Source organism: Protopterus annectens, chromosome 12.part0, assembly GCF_019279795.1.
Source record: "Protopterus annectens isolate FY-2018-M chromosome 12.part0, PAN1.0, whole genome shotgun sequence".
Lineage (NCBI taxonomy): Eukaryota > Metazoa > Chordata > Ceratodontiformes > Protopteridae > Protopterus > Protopterus annectens.
Window position 1 is genome coordinate 879,824,894 of NC_056746.1, and position 18,036 is coordinate 879,842,929.

Consider the following 18,036-nt stretch of genomic DNA (forward strand, 5'->3'; position numbering starts at 1 on the left):
ATATAGGTTCATTTCAATTTTAAACCATAATTATAAAGTGTTTATATCTATATTGGCTAAAAGAATAGCAAAGGTATTGCCAAAATTGATAGATATGGATCAATGTTGTTTTCTGGGGAGGGGGGCAAACACTTGACAACAGACCAAATAGAACAATGATGATCCAGAGGGAAGCAGAATGTAAGAAAATACTGCTGTTGTTGGTGGATTTTGATGCAGAGAAAGGCTTTAATAAAGTAAGTCGGTATTTTATAAGTAGGGCAATGGAAACATTTGCATTCCCTGATACAATAATAAGGTTAATTAGGAGGATTTATGAGGGACTGGAGACAAAAATCAAAGAGGGAGTTTCCTCTCAAGGTTGTGTCTGAATAGAGTAACCTGGCAGAGGTGTTCTCTTTCCCCTTGGTTATTTGCAGTATATTTCGAACCATTGCAAAGAGAATAAGGGACTCAGAAATTCAGGTATATAATTGGTATGGTAATCCAGAAAAGGTGGTTTTATTTGCAGATGATATTATTTTGTACCTGATAAAAATCAGAAAATGACATCTCAGTGTTGTGGAACATTCTGAGGCAGTTCTAAGTTTTTTGAAATACAAAATTAATGAAGAAAAAACATAGGCTATAGCTGCAAACATGAATTGGATCAGCAATACCCATATCTATGGGGACATGATAAAATTAATTACTTAGGAGTATAGGTTAGAAAGGGTTCTGTTATCGCAGCTAAGGATATGTTGGAAGAGCATAAACGAAAGACAATAGAAAAACTGAGAAACTGGAAGCTCTTGTCTATATATATGGATAGCAAGATACACGCAGTAAAAATATTTTTATTCCCTTTGGTATTATACACAGATCGGGCATAGTTTCTTCAAACGTAAAGTTTTTTTTTTTTTTTCAAAAAACTTTTTATTGAATTTTCAAACATTGAAATAAAAATACAACAACAACAGAATTAAAATACATATTGAGAGAAAAAAATAAAAAATTAGAAGATGTATATGATCACACAATTTTGTATGATAAATGTTTATATCTCAATGCAGTCTGAGAACATACAATAACTATCTACAACATATACTAATGTTAACCTAAGAATATTCAAAATAGATATAGATCTAAAATGAAACAGGTATATAGATTTAAAGGAGACTGAGGTCTATGAATTCCAAAAGGAGAGTAACCAACTATACACTATAAATAATATGTAACACCTTTTCCATAGCTTTGTTGATTTGTGCCGACTTCTTGGGACTTCTCACTATCGTTTTCTGCGCACTAATATATGTACAGGCTAGAATTTTGAAATTATTCCATTTCAATTTGGTACGATCTAGCCAATTTTGGGTGATATAAAGTTTTATAAGTGAACATATGTATATTAGTACTTGTGAATCCAATTTGGAAAGGTAAATATTAGGTATGTGTAGTAATGCAGTCTCCCAGGATAGAGTGGATTTATGATATCCCATTTTCTGTAAACGGACTTTTAGAGAAGTCCAAAGTTTATGTGAGTGATAGCAAGACCAAAAAATATGTAGAAGATCTGCATTAGGATGAGAACAACAAGAGCATGAGGCCGATTTGTTAGCGTCAAATTTGTTTAGTTTAGAAGGAATGACATATGCATTATTATTAATCATTAGTTGAGTATAAAAGAGTTTTTTGAAAGGTGAGTATTCTAGTGTATTTTTGATAGCTGCGAGTTTCTGATCTATAGATATATGAGGATTGTGTTTGTCCCAATAATTGGAAAAGAGACAAAATGTATTATGAGTTATCTGGTTTATAAGATTATAAGATTTAGATAACATTTTCTCTGGAAGCGTAAGAACTTGTATGACCACTTTATAGTTAATGATATCTGTGTTGTCTACTTTGGTGTATGGAAACTTAGCATTGACAATATCTCTCATTTGACGTAAGATGGTTAAATAATTAGTATTGACCTTAAGTATTTTACGTATATTAGTGAGAGTTTCATTTTTGTATTGTATCAGATCCCAAACAGTGAAATCTTTGATCAGGGGAAAGTTTGAAAGATTAAAAGAAACATTATCTAAATTAATATTAGGATTTAGATGAAGAGGTTGCATTAATTGAAATGTATTTTCTAAATTGACAAGTTTTAACAATTCTTGAAAAGCAAAGATTTTTTGTTTTAAAGAGTTTGAAATTTTTAGCTTATTCATGACATCTAAAGAAAGAAAAGGAAGAGTTAATGGATTAATATTTTTAGTTAAAATGTGTTGATACCATAATTTTGTCCAAATATGGTATTGATTATATTTCTCAGTATCTATATTCAAAATAGATAATAGTTTATTGGCCGAGATGATCAAATAATAAAGATGAAAATTCGGAAGACAAAGTCCTCCCTTCTTTTTAGGAGAGATTAGTTTACTGTAAGAAATTCTCACTGATTTGGGAAACCATAAAAAACTAGCCAAGACTTTATTAATTTTTGAAAAAAAAATTTTTGGAATCAACTGATCCACAGCATTAAATTGAAATAGCAATCTGGGGAGAATATTCATTTTTATTATTGCTGCTTTTGATAGAAGTGATAAATTAAGCAATTTCCATCTATTTAAATCAAGTATAATAGACCAAATTTTAGCTAGATTATTTTGAAATGTGGAGAGACCATTATGATCTATAAGAATCCCCAAATATTTAAACTTCTGAACTATCTGAAAGGCGGAGTCTGGAAACAAATATGATTTGTGAGCAAGTGGATTTATGGGAAGAATATGTGTTTTTTGAATGTTAATCTGATATCCCGAGGCCTCAGAGAATCTTTCAATAGAACCAATTAATTTTAAAAGGTCGGAGCAAGGTGTTTGAAAATATATTACAAGATCATCTGCAAAAGCCGACAAACAAACTTTAGTGTTAAGAATTCTAGGAATCTTGTGAAAAGTATTTTGAGTTATATATAATAATAAAGGCTCTACATATAGATTGAATAAAAAAGGAGATAGCGGGCATCCTTGCTTTGTGCCATTAATGATCTTTATGCTTTTGGATACTTTCTTATTAATATAAAGAAAGGTATAAGAATTTTTGTATAAAATTTTAATAAAGTCTATATAAGAAGATGGAATATTGAAGCAAGACATAATGTGAAAAAGAAAATCCCAATTGACTCTATCAAAGGCCTTAGCAGCGTCAAGGATCAATGCATACAATGGGTTTGAATCTTTTTTAGTAAAATGTATGAGAGAATCTATTGTCAAGGTATTATCCCATGAATGTCTATGTGACATAAAACCCACCTGTTCCGAAGAGATCAAGAATGGTAAGACATTTTTTAGTCTGAAAGCAAGTAAAGAAGCTAACATTTTGATATCAATGTTGATCAGAGAAATAGGTCTATAATTATTAGGATCAGTTTTTTCTTTGTCCTTTTTCAAAATTAAAATGGTTTTTGAGGTGTTCCAATACAGGTCGGATATACCATAAATCATTATATAATTAAAAATTTCAAAAAGAAGGGGTGAAAGTTCAGATGAATAAGTTTTGAAAAATTCAGGTGTAAAGCCATCTGGTCCCGGAGATTTACTAGTCTTAAGTCTGCTAATGGCTTCCGATATTTCTTTAATAGTCAACAGGGCAGAGAGTGTATTCTTTTGTTGATCGTTTAACCTAGGAACTTTAATAGAGGACGCAAAGTTCACTATATGTTGTTTACTCCTAGATTTGTTTTCCTTTGAATATATCTCTGAGAACAATGATGTAAAAATCTGCATAATTTCCAAATCATTATTATAAAACTTGTTGTTATGTTTAAGTGATGAAATTCTAGGGAGGGATTGATTACCTTTAATTATTCTGGCTAGCACTTTAGAAGGAACCTGTGCCCATTCAGAGTATGTAGCTAAGAACCTTTGCTCTGATATGGTAAGATTATGTTGATGTAAAAGCAGTAATTCTTTTTGGGAGTTTAACAATAGATCATATGCAGAGGAATTAGGACAAATTCTGTATTGATTTTCCAAAATCTGAATTTTTGTTTTTAACTGTAATTCTTTATTTCTATATTGTTTTTTAAGATATGATGCTTTGTTAATTAATATACCTCTAAGGGTTGACTTACATGCAGCCCGTTGTATATCTAAAGGAATATCTGATTTACCTAAATTAAGATATGTTTCTTTCAATATTTCAATTATTAATTTATGTGTATCTTCATTTGTAAGTAAGTTATTATTCAGTGTCCAACTATTATATAAAGATGTATCAGATGTATTTGAAGCCAAACTAATTCCAAGAGATATTCTAGAGTGGTCAGAAAAAATCTGGGTTCAAGAGAATAGCTAATTTTCCTATGAGTAAGGAAGTTGGAAATAAGAAAAAAATCTAATCTTGACCATGACTTGCAACATTTTGAGTAGTATGTGAAAACGTCTTTTCTATCATGTTCTGTTATGAGAGAAATAGGATCTATGAGGTTGAGATCTATTATTATTTCTTCCAGAGCAATGGAAGCTTGGAAGTTGTACGAGGAGGATTTACTAGTACGATCAGTGTCTGGATTAATGATAGCATTCCAATCCCCCCCCTAAAATAAAATAATGGTCTTTAAAAGAGGAGAAATATTATAAATTTGTATAAAGAAGATATGTTGTTGATCACAAGGGCCGTAAAGATTAAAAAATATAATTGGTTTATCAATGTTATGGAAACAGGAGATAATGTAACACCATCTTCCATTCACATCATATTTCATATCAGAAATAGTTCCCTGAAAATTATTTTTAATTATAATGGCCACCCCACTTGAATTTGTACTATTACCAGCTGCTACTATCATCTTAATCCATTTCTTGTTTGTTTCTTTATCGAAATCTTCTCTATTTAAGTGGGTCTCTTGCAAGAAGCATATATTAGCCTGTGATTTAAATAGAAGATGAAATAATAGGGATCTCTTATTTTTATTTTGTAATCCTCTCACATTCCATGAATCAATATTTAAGGTCATATAATTAAATAAAAATAAATATATAACATATACCTAAGGCTTGGCAGAATGTATTTATAACTATAAACCTCAGTTCTTTGTATTTATTATAGTGTATCTTGATGTCTCCCAAAAAAATTATTTTAAAGATCCTATGATATTCCTTCCCAGATACCCCGGTGCCTAACCACCCACCCCCTGCTAGAGAAGAGAAATATAAGTGAATCAAATAAGTGATTTTGGTTAACACTATCAATATCAATTGCATCAAATTAGCATAAAAAACTTTATATAAAAGCCTAACTAAACAAAAAAAATTTTTATAATATCAAACATATTTACATAACTAACTAAATTCAAGATGTCCAACATATTTAATCCCTATTCACGTATTTAGTATACGAGCTCTAATTTTAGGTATAATATACCACAGTTTAAAGAATTTCCTCAACATCACATTCTAAATATTAATATGAATCAAATTTATATAAATTACCATGTATGAAAAATATACAGAAGATAGATTTAACATTACCCCATACATATGATATCTTCTGGAGAACTAATATTGAGTGTATCAAGTATAAATAATGTTTTGGTTGAGTAAGAAATATTTTATATATAGCATACGAGATGAGTAAATTAAGCAAATAATCATACAGTAAGATACATCTTTTTACACTATAGTGATATTGTGAATAACTATGACAGTAAAATCTAACTCACAGCATAAACATATGAAATATGGTTCTAGAACCAGACATGCCTGTAACTTAATAATAACATTTCAGCTATCAATCCTAAAATAATAAAATGAGTCAAACAAAAAAAATATATAAAAAACTGTAATATTATGAATTATATAGTGGAGAGATATTTCCTAAGCTGAAAAGAGCAGTATCCAAAAAAATTAAACAGGTAAAAAGTAAGCAGTCTCCCTCCATAGCCATATAATTAGAAGCTTAGAGCTGCTGGGCTATTAACCACATTAGGAATGTGTTTGCATCCATATTTTAACATCATAGGCAAACATACTTTACTAGTACATGTTTACTAGTAAAACCAAAAAAAATATAAAGAAAAATTACTGGAGTCTTATGCAGTAATTTCTACTTGCCTTGTTGCATGCTACGTGTACTTTGCCAATTGCATTTTACCTGCATTTTAATCAAACATAAATTATCTGTCACTGGAAGCATTCTATAGACACCACCCATGTATGCATCTTCTGCAGTAATTAAGTTTTCAAAACAGATACAGCATACATTTCCATGACTTATTGTTTGTGCTAGAATGCAACAAGTTAATCATTTGGGGGAATGTGTCATATACAATATATTTTACTTACTGACATAGATATAACAGGTTGATCTTTAAACTAACAAGAAATGTGCATTATTGTTCTCCTGTATGCACACATAAAATTATTTAAACAAAACATTTAAATCTGAATAGAAAAACAAAATTATTGTACTGTACATGTATATACATCTATATCTTGTTTCTATTACAACACATAACCCAAAATATAAATGTTGATCATTTTGTCTATATATTCACATATAAAAATCAATTTACCTAAAAAACCCTTATGTTACTACCTTATTATGCACACTGTATATGAAGAAACAAATTATTTTGCCAATTATGAAAAAACAGTACATATTAACTTGAAGATAATCTATTTATATACATTAAATGAAGATTGTACCTTGAAAATAAATGTAGCAGAGCTATTTCTGGACCTATGTAGGGTAATTCCATCAGTTCTTCCATAAAAACAAGACCACGCTAAAACGGGAAAGTATGCTATTAATAGCGGTTAATCAGGGTGAAGCGTGCCTTCTTAATTGAAGGATAAAACCATTATGTAAGTCCGAGTGCCAGATAACACAAAAAAAACAAAAAAAAAACATATAGAGTATTGCATGTGAGCTTAGAAGCGTTTCGTTCAGTAGCCTGCATTGAAACGAAACTAGCGAGTGTCCTCTGCGAGTGATGACGTCACTGCTGGGCTCCGTAGCTTCCTAGAAGGTGTGTGGCAAAGTGAAACAACAGCTGATGAGGAAAGCAGAAGATTTTCGCTCTGCACAGGCTCGAGAGTCACAAAAACTCCCTCCAAAACATTTGTATCTGAGATAAGGCATTATAATTATTTAAACTAAAAAAAAACAAAAAACAAAGACATGTATACTACATCGCAAAGCATGTAAGGATCTACAAGGCTTGTTTAAATTCAAAAACTGGCATCATATTCCTGAAGGAATATTTTGTTCACATTAAAATCAGTATCACTTTTCTTTTTTGTTTTTGCCCCCTGTTTACAAAGAAAAGAAAAAAAATATATACTGTATATATATAAATACAGTGTACACTCTTGGCAAGAATAAACTGAAAAATAGATGACACATTCTGTCTACAGGAACATATCATTTACATAAGAAGAAACAACACATTTGTAACCAGCAGATAAATAAAATATTAGGAAACTGATTCCGGAAGCCTTTTAAATACTTTAAAAAAGATATCTTTTGCTCCCTTAGGATCAGAACACATAAACCTTTTTTCATTAAATGTAAAGGACAAGGTATTTGGATAAGACATACAAAACCTTATCTCTCTTTTTATCAAGTCTGCACAATAGGGAGAAAGTTTTTGTCTATTTAGTTTTATTTGAGAAGGAAAATCCTGTGAGAATGATAGTTTGTGAGATTTCCATAGAAACTGTTTTTTACTTTTAGCTGCTTGCAGAATTTGAAAAGTGTCTTGGAAATTTAATAATTTAGTATATATAATCCTTGGTGAAGAAATATCTTGACTTGCACGTAAAGCTCTGTGTGCTCTCTCTACAATTATATTTTTTGAGGATGCTTCACAGTTTAACAGTGCTTCAAAGATACTCTTAGTCACAGATAGCAGATCTTTGTTATCATAAGATTCTGGCAAACCACGAATAATAATGTTGTTTCTGCGACTCCTGGCTTCTAAATCAATCAATTTGGCTTGCATTTCAGAAATAGCTTTATCTTTAGACTTTAAATCACTTTTCAATGAGTCAATTTTTATCTCTAAAGCTGAGTTTCTATTTTCAATAGTGTCCATTCTGTCATTTATTTGCTTTAAAGTTTTACTAAAGTCAGCAAATTGCTCTGAAAAGTTTTGAATGGCACTTTGTATAGGTTTTAATGCTAGCTTTAGTTCATCTAAATAAAAGTTTGAGTCATTCAAGTCTTTGTTACTTACTTTGGAAGTTTCAGGAGATTGTTTAGATGTTCTCAATCTTTTTGAACTGGTGTCTTTTTCAGGTGAGAGCACTGAAGAAAATTTGGCCTTCGTAGATTGGGTCTCCATGGAGTCAGATTTAGCAGCCATACCCAGAGATAAGATGCTGATGGCAGAGTGTCAGGTTCCAGGAAGATTCTGAAGCAGCAGGTAACTAGATCAGATAACTCCACAGACTGTTCTGAGGTAAAATATGTCCCAAAATAAAATTTCCGAAGATAAGAATATTCCAGATGTATGTAAAAAGATTTATAAAATCTTTTTATGAAAAAAACTGAGGAAAAATATTGATACAAAGTTGTAAAAAAATAAAGATGTGACAAATCTGTGAGGAGCTCAAAGAATAGGGACTAGTCTAGTCGGCAGCCATCTTGGAATGCCGAACGTAAAGTTGTGTATAGTAATTAATAAAGAGTTGAAGGAATTTATGTGGGGGAAAGAGGGCAAGAGTCAAGCGGGTTAAGTTAAGCCTTCCAATAGAACAAGGTGGTTTAGGGCTACTTGACATGAAGGAATATTTTAGAGCTACACAGTTAAGGATCTTATACATAACACAAGCAGGAAGTTACAATTCAAAGTGGAAAGAGATGATGATAAAGTGGGGGTCGGGATAGTCAAGAAATAAGGAGAGAGTGGTATTTTGGATGCAGACTCTTACCCTGAAGTATGCATATGTCACTGTGAACCATCGAGCTACCATCCTGTCAGCCATGGTCTTCAAGCACCTGAACTACTATTTGAACTCAGGAAATTTAAGTTATTGTCTGAGCTTTGTCCATCTGGACCACAGAGCCAGGTCACAGCTTAATACTTCTTTTTTGTCTTGTTTGGTCTGCTTCATATTTTAAAGCTTACATCTCTCTTTTTCTTACAATCATTCTGGTACCTGCATTTTGAACTTGTGTTGCATATGTCCACCTATTCAACCAACTCTTTAACCTGCATGATTCCCAGGCCACTTGTTCTATATTACAACTATTGCCTATTCAATGCCATATCTTGTTCATCAAAACCTTGATTCTCACAGAGTTCCTCCCTAATCCTATTTAAGTGCAACTTGAATCAATAGATAGGTAATCAGAAATTCAGCTCTGGTCTAGTGCCCATTGTGTCTGATGGACAGAGGCAGTCAGTAAATCACCCTTATATAAATTAAATTTGTGGGTCTCATGTTGGTTGCATGGCAAGGCTTATAAAGGCCTTAGTGTTTGTTAGCCTAGTATACATCAATGAACCCGTGGCTATGATCATGCTGAATATCACATACAGTTTTAACTGTCATCAGCAAATTATGCACATTTCCAGACGTACAGTCTTTATCTGGATCATCCAGAAGTACTCATGCTAGTAGTTCACAACACACTTTCTCATTGCCACTTGCTCAAAAATTCAAGTTTTCTAACTCCCACTAGCTAAATCTTAATTAACTACTTAGCCCTCCCTATACTTGACCATTTTAAACTTTAGAGTCCTACCAGGGTCCTAGCTCTAGTCCTGAAACTCCCACCAACTTCCTTATCCAGGTCATCACTCTCTAACCCTAAAATTCCACTCCCTCCAACCTGAAATCCCCAATAGCTCCCTAAATCTAATACTGCACTCCCCATCCCTAACCCTCAAGTCCACAATCACTCCCTAAATGTAAAAACTCCTCTCCCACTGCTGATAGTAATGATGTCAGCGTACCTCAAAAGGGCCTTACACAGACCAGTAATTGGTGCCAAAGCTATGGTCTTAAACTAAAAGCTTAAAAATGCATCATTATTCACTTTGGTAAAAACAATGTCCCTGCTGATTATAAAATAAACAATAATACCCTAAGTACCAATTCAGTGGTGAGAGACCTGGGAACACAAGCTGACTGTGACCTCCACTTTGACCACCATGTGTCTACTGTGATGAGGAAGGTATTCTGCGTCACTCATCTGATTATCAAAGACATCGTCTCAAGAGCAAAAGAGGTTATAACTCCCCTGTACGCGTCACTCATCAGGCCTGTTATTGCAAAATAATGCTCCCTTTGGTATGTACCATACCAGACACCTGCAGCAACTTGAGTGACCTCAGAGATTTCTAAGAAAATTCAGGGTCTCCAGCACATCTTATATGGACAGAATAAAGTTGCTGTCACTGTACTCAGTAGTGTATGGAGTACTTAGAGGCAACTTATGTCTGGCTTACATGGCTATCTCTGATCCAAATCTAATGGAAATGCTACACATCCATAAGTCAAACTGGACTACAGTCATCCATTCCAGGGACCTCTATCTAGCCTGTGACATAAACAGGACCTGCTGGAGAGACAGATACATCTCTTAGAGGTTGCCACTCCATTGGAATAGACTTCCAATCCATATCAAGCAGAGCATCTCCATGACTCAGTTTAAGTGCAACCTGGACGACTGGATGGGAAACCATAAATTTCTTCTGGGGCTTGCCCTGCCTTCTCTCCTGGACAAGGGTAGTCCTTGCTAGAAAAACCTTGGTTATAGATAATATCTCTCATGTAGTATTTTATTGGGATTTAACAGCTATGCTAGTAAAGACCCTCGGGTCAGTAGCTTAGTAACATCCTATGAATTTATGAACCTATATGTAAGTTCAGTCACATAGGAATGAATGGTTTCATACAGCCTGCAACTGCTTATAAAAAGTGAGTCTTATATACTTCAGTTTTTTTAGGTACTCTATTTTACTACAGATAAATTATGTTTATCATCCCCTGACAGCTCAGATGTATTACGCATTTTAATAGCTTCCTGTCCTTTTGTATGTAACTAAAACCAAATAAACAGACCAAAATTATCCTTAAAACACACAATCCTCCTTCTCTGATTTACAAAAAGACTTGAATTCATACAACTAAGTAACTGAGTCATAGGCACAACAGGTAGCACATTCACCTTTGTTGCAGAAGGCTGCCTGTTCTATTCCGTCATGAGGTAGATGGATTACTGACACTGCAATGCAGTATAAGGGAGAGGGGTGCTGTCTTCCTGAATGCATCACCCTTCAGGTAAGACCTTACACTGAGGTCCCATTTGCTTAAGCTGGTAATAGCTCTGGTGGATGCAAAAGATCTCATGGCATCTATTGAAGTTCCCTGATGCCCTGGATAAATTTCTCCTGGTAGTATAAATACCACCTCACTTCTCCCCAGAGAAGAGGCTACTAGCCTAATGGGACTAACTCAGACAACAAAAGGATTTCAAAAAAATAACCAGTCCCTTATTCTTTAAATTTCCTCCTTTCTAACAGTGCCACAGTCAGCCCAGGCCTTCCTCTGTGAAAGGCCTCATCTGAAACACATCAAAATTCCATTACACTTATACATAAATTACCTCTTCCTTCATAATCAATCATCACACTTATACATAAGTTACCTTTTCCTTTGTAATCCCATATTTAGCCTTAAATGATTTAGATATTTATACTGTACAGCAAAAACAATCAGTTACCTTCCTCAACCTTTAAAACACTTTAACTGTCTCCACAAGCCTATTAGTCTGTACCAAGTGATTTCAAAGAACAGTATGACACCATCATACAGTTAATTGCTTATATTCCTAATCAACAACTTTAAAGGTAAAGCATCTATCTTTTTTAAAACATAATTTTCTAATTGGTATATTTGCACTATTGTTTCTTTATTTGTATCCCAGCTGCATTAGGCATTGCGCTACAATTGATCTAAGATTCAAATTCTGCCAAGCATTCTAAGCCATTCATTTGGAAGCTGGCATAAATGTTAGTGTTTACATCACTGTCAGAAGGTATAACATTTGATTCTTACTAAGAGAAATTAGCTAGGCTTAGAATGGTCCACAAGAACAGCTAGATTAGTACATACCTACCTAAAACTGTAGTACTCATTTATTTTCATTTGAATTTCCAAATCTTAATTTCATTCATTATTTTACCTACAGTTTACATACAAACAAAAGATTTCCAAATATCTTGCTTTTGCTCTTAACTAGTTGACTCACAGGTCAAACACTTAACACAAAAAATCTGGACAAAGCCCTAAATAATGGGGGGACAAAGCCCCCAAAATAGGTACAAATTTTAAATATGGCTCTTATAAACTTGGACAGTTGCTTGAATAAAAGGTTTTGTATTTCAATGCATTTTCTGAAGGGTGTGAAGTCTGAAACTCAAATGCCTTTAATTATTTAGTGAATTCAATAATCACTGATTTGCCAAAAAATCCAAAAAACACAAATTTTATGAGGAACAGACCAAAAATATTAGTCAAAAATCTGGACATTCTGTGAAAATCTGGACAGTTGAGAGGTATGAAGCCAGGACCTTGCCTTTTGGATGGTCTGAGCCAAAAGAACCACATAACATGAAACTCTTTCTTAAATCCTAATATTGTTATTATAATATCCTAAACATCTTTACCATATCTCTAGTCACAATATTTTAAAAAAAGCTTACTGCATCTCATGCAAAGTGGACCTAATGGCAACTGTGGCCTTGAACTAAAATGACGTCCAACAGCATGAGAACTGCATTAATTAATCAAACATTAACTTATTCCCAATATAGATTTCTTTATATAATGCATTTTAATTAAAATTTCAAATAAAACTTACTTACCCGATGGACTTGAACTGAAAAACCTATCTTCTCTGACATTAAAACTTCAGAACTTAGTTATCCTTTGTTTGAGAACAAGCTGTTTATATGGATTCAAATGTCACTGGAGAATGAGACAGTATTCTGAGATTTAGATAATTTTCAAACTTATATATATATATATATATATATATATATATATATATATATATATATATATATATACATTGACCTTATGACATCACTTCCCACACCGGAACTCTAATGTTCTTACTCTCTTATCTGCTGTCAGTCATTTATACTACTTTATTCTAGTAGAAGGAATAGAGTAGGATGCCTTGATTATTTGCCTTTGATGTTGCCAGACTGTTCTCCACCTGTAGTATTCCTTCCATCACTGCATTCATCAATTCACTTCCTGTTACACCTGTCCCTCATAGCAGTGTTTTACCTGTCGTAGTACTCTACTGCTGATTAGTGAAAGTAAGGGAGGAAAAAAGCTGCCAAGAATGGCAACTTGTTGCCCAGTCTCCTTTTTTATTGGACAAAATAAATATAGATATTATGAAATTAAAAGTCCACAGTTGTGCACATATAAAACCAGACAGTATTTAGCATATGCAAGTGTGGAAAAATATTGACGTTTACAGAATAATGGCAGGGAACTGCATAGTTTTATTAAAAAACAGTTGAGGCTTATAATAGTGCACTAGGAACTTGAAATAAACATAGTCACAGTAAGCCAGCTATGAATAAATGCTGTATATTCTTGCAGTGCATTTTGCCTTGTTCATTTTGCATTGCCTGATAATTTATTGGCAAATATAATATAGCTGGATAACTTAATTGAAACAAGTGAAACAAGTTTTGGAGTAATCTATTCTTAAAATAGTGTTCTGGTTGCTTTTATTAGGGCAAGACAGCAACACAATTCATTTAACATAAATTATATGCAAAGTATTAGTAAATAGGATGGTGAAAATTTTAATGAGACATATATAACAGCAACAGGAACAGTGTGCTTTTATGTTTTTTTTTAATGTGAGGTGTTACTGATGGTGTATTATTCTCCTTCACCCTCTAGTCATTTAGGGATTATGACACTTTGCTTGGCATGTATAACATACAGAAAAATCAACACATTTAGAGCAGCAAGACTTCTACTTGATCTTCTTGTGGAATTATTTCAAGGGATGACATTTGTAAGTGTGAATGTTATGGCTGTGTGAAGGAGTAGCTTACGTTCTAGTGAAAAGAGATCCATTGCAGAAGCACCCTGCATCGGTTCCTTACAGTAAAAGTCTAGCTCAAGCTTGTACTTACATTCCTCAGTGAGCATTCACTATGACAAATGGTCATTAGTCCTTGGATCTGTTACAGTAAAGCAGCATTATAACTATGGCAAAGGAAGTCATAATGTTATTGCACTCATCAGTATGTACGAACCTCTTGCAATAACATGACAAGACTAGTAGAATTTTTTCTGTATAAGAACTATTTGCATTGCTTAAATGGTATTAAAATGTATATTCTGACATTAATCAAGTAATTATTTACAGTCAGGTATTCAAGTGCTGTTGAAGATTGTGGCTTAGAAGTTAAGTGTCCATATGCATCTGTATGGGATAGAAAACATCATGTTACTGGTGTGCATGTCAGCATAAATTAAAAGACTGTCTGATGTTAGCCTAAAAGGTAACTGCTCTTAGTGGAATAAAAGTAAGTCATTTCCTTAGATGCATCCTGACTGCCAATAGTATTCAAAATCAGTGATTGCGCACCTCCTCATACCATGTGTTCTAGGCCAAGAGTCCTTTTTGTGTGGTGGAGGTGAGCGCAGAATTTGGACCATGGCATCTTGTTGCACCAGTGTAACTTGTAGATCTATATAGGGTGGTACCATTTTATTTGTGAAATTCATGAATATTAAAATCCAAGGCTAGTGATGTGATAACTTTGCATGTCCTCAGTAAAACTGATAGTAGAATTTAATTTAGTGATCTTTGGGAAATTATTTTGCTACCACATAGTATTGCAATTTTATTTTCACTGTCCATAGTTACCCTTTTTAGTCAGAGCAAGGAATTTAAGGGAATACATAGGACATCTAGTTATGCCAAAATGGGTACCCACTATTATACTAATGGAATCAAGCTTATCAATCAACAACTCTTATTAGTGAGTGTTGATTGATCAAAAAAAAAAAAAACACCAAAACAATTTCTGTTGATCGTCAGGGGTATATATTTTTTGCAGGGGCAAGCTCCCTATACATCTTATGAGTAGAAGGGGACACCCCACCCCTAAACTTAAATATCACTACTCCAAAGCTGCACAACAGAAGAACAAAAAGAAAACTCCACTGTCAGCAAAAGTTGTTTTGCCCAGATTTCCTTCATTGTTGGGCACTTGCTGAAACTGCCATCAATCAACGTATACACACACCAATGCTAAGTATGTATGATTTTGAAATAATTATTATGCAGTCATTAGCAGAGACTGTTCTGGCTGTCCATTATGGAATACTTGGGTAGTGAATTTTACGTGGCACTTAGGCTGTGATTGTCATGATCTGCAGACAGCTCAGTAGCTCTGGAACTGACTTATGGCACATGAACTGAGGGAGAAGCTGATTGTTGACACATCAGTGGGGGTAGCTACAGGAGATAGTTGCTCTCATGCTTCTAGATGGTCGATGACAGCTGTTAGTAAATTGTGTAGGTCATGCCAGCAGCACTAGTTCCAGACAGTATGGATGAAAGGGTAGACATTTTAACTTGACCCCTACAATGATGAGGCAGTGACAAAGAAATATTCTCAGGTTGTCCACCACAGGTAGGTGGGACATAGCCAGAATATTCCAGTCATGACACTGATTACTGAGGTATAAGAAGGGTACACTGCTCACTAAATGGATAAGTAAAGGATCTTGGAGTATAACTGACTGATGTATAGCTGATTGCCTGTGCAGGGTTGGCTTTTACCATCACCTATCTGAGGAAGGAGCACTATTTGCTGGTGGGCTGTTACTAGGGCCAAGAGGACTGGTCACTGTGTGTCTGGGAAAGCATGGTCCATATGCATCTGTATGGGAAAGAAAACATCATGTTACTGGTGTGCATGTCAGCATAAGTTAAAAGACTGTCTGATGTTAGCCTAAAAGGTAACTGCTCTTAGTGGAATAAAAGTAAGTCATTTCCTTAGATGCATCCTGACTGCCAATAGTATTCAAAATCAGTGATTGCGCACCTCCTCATACCATGTGTTCTAGGCCAAGAGTCCTTTTTGTGTGGTGGAGGTGAGCGCAGATTTTGGACCACGGCATCTTATTGCACCAGTAGTAGCAATGATGCTACTTATACCTGGTTTCAGTACAGACTAAGGGGCTTGTGCCAGGTATCAGGGATTCTGGAACTTAAAATCACTGTTTAGAACCTATATGATTATTTTTTGTAAAAACTGCCTCCAGTATATTCATTTGTTGGGTTTTAATACAGGGAATGTAGCAAAACTGATGAATGTCTTGATGAAACAATCATGTCTTCTACCTATCCATCTATCTACAAAATATATTAATTCCTATTCAGGTCATGCCAGTTTTTATGATAAATTTCAGTGATAGAAATCTAGATACATGGGCAATTCTCTAAGCTTTATTTGAGGTGCAAAGGTTGAAGATAGGTCAAGTAATATGGGGGAAGAGGCAGAAAGATCCAATGAATATTCAGTCTGCCTTAGAGAAGGAGAAAGGGATCTAGCAGGAGATATGACATCTGGGAAAAAGGGCAAATATGACAATGACATATGCCTATGTGACCCAACTGGCCAACAAAGGAATCAAGAAAAGTAAATAGCAGAAAAAGAAGGACAGAGAGAAAGAGGGGTGTAAGATAATGGACCCCAATATAGAAGCTGGAGTGCAGTGAACAAAGGTGGGACTGTTGGACTGAAAACAAACAAAATAATGTGGAGAGGAGATGAAGGAGAAGGAACAGAGTGCCTCGTAATTGTAAAACACTATGATTATCTAGATACCTAGCTGGCCAAAGACGGACTACAGGAACATTTCTGGAATGCAAGTGGTACGAAGATCAATGCAAGGTCAGAATCAGTAAGATCATCATTGACTTGAAATCAGTCAGAAAAATGATAGCAAGAAAATGTGAAGAGGAGGTGACTGTTAATCAAGGAGTGACATTCCTGTTATTGTGATTTATATCGATTATCCCACTATAAAAGCATTAATTATTGGGGGGTAAGAATTCTGCAAAAGCAATGTTTCTGGTTCTTTTGATAGAAGCAATGTTCTGAAATGTTTCCAAATATTAAATGCTTGTAGATGCCTATGAATGCTTTGACTGTTGAAATAGACTTTTAATGTGCTATAAGAACTGTATTTTAAAAGTAATACTATGTAATGTAGATGAATGTACTGATGCTTTTAAAAGAGGGTGTGTCTATAGTAGCTTGATTGACTGGGAGCGGTCTTTCAGGTAAATGAGGTATACAGGGACAGCTTTATAAACCTCTTTGTGTGTGTTTTTATATTTGTATATGGTCTGTAGAAGCCACGGACAGTGGTGAAAGCACTTACCGAATATTAAAGCTCTTGGTTTATTTTATGTGGTCTGGAGCTATACTTCGTACAACTACTACCATATTTTTCTTTGCTGCTACCTTTACTTGTTTGGTGGAACAGTTTACGTTTACCAGCTGGCTGTTTGCCTGTTTCATGATATTAATAAAAGCAGTGAAAATAAGTGCATATATTTCTAAGTGTCAAGGTTAAGAGGGCAAGTAAATAAAACCAAATTCAAGTATCAGACTGTGTTTTAAGATTAAGGAGAAAGTAAACATGAGGAAAAACAATAGGAGAGGGGTATGGGTAAGAAATAGAAGGAATGATATACTGGAATAAGTATTGTTGAGGAACTGACATCTGGTAGACTTTCTTAGTCAAAGAGGGGTAGGACAATCTTACTTATTTTTTCTTGAAATTCCAGACTATACGGCATTGCCCAGCCCAATGATAGAGGTAGCTGCAGGACAAATTTGAGAAAGGAGAAAAAAACATAGTGGTAAGAAAGTACTGAGTAGATGGAAGGAGGAGTAGTTGGTTGAAAAGGATGGAAGAATGAAAGGAAATAAGGCTACAGGTAAAAAAATATAATATATCAGTGCGGAATATGGCAGGGTACTGGGCT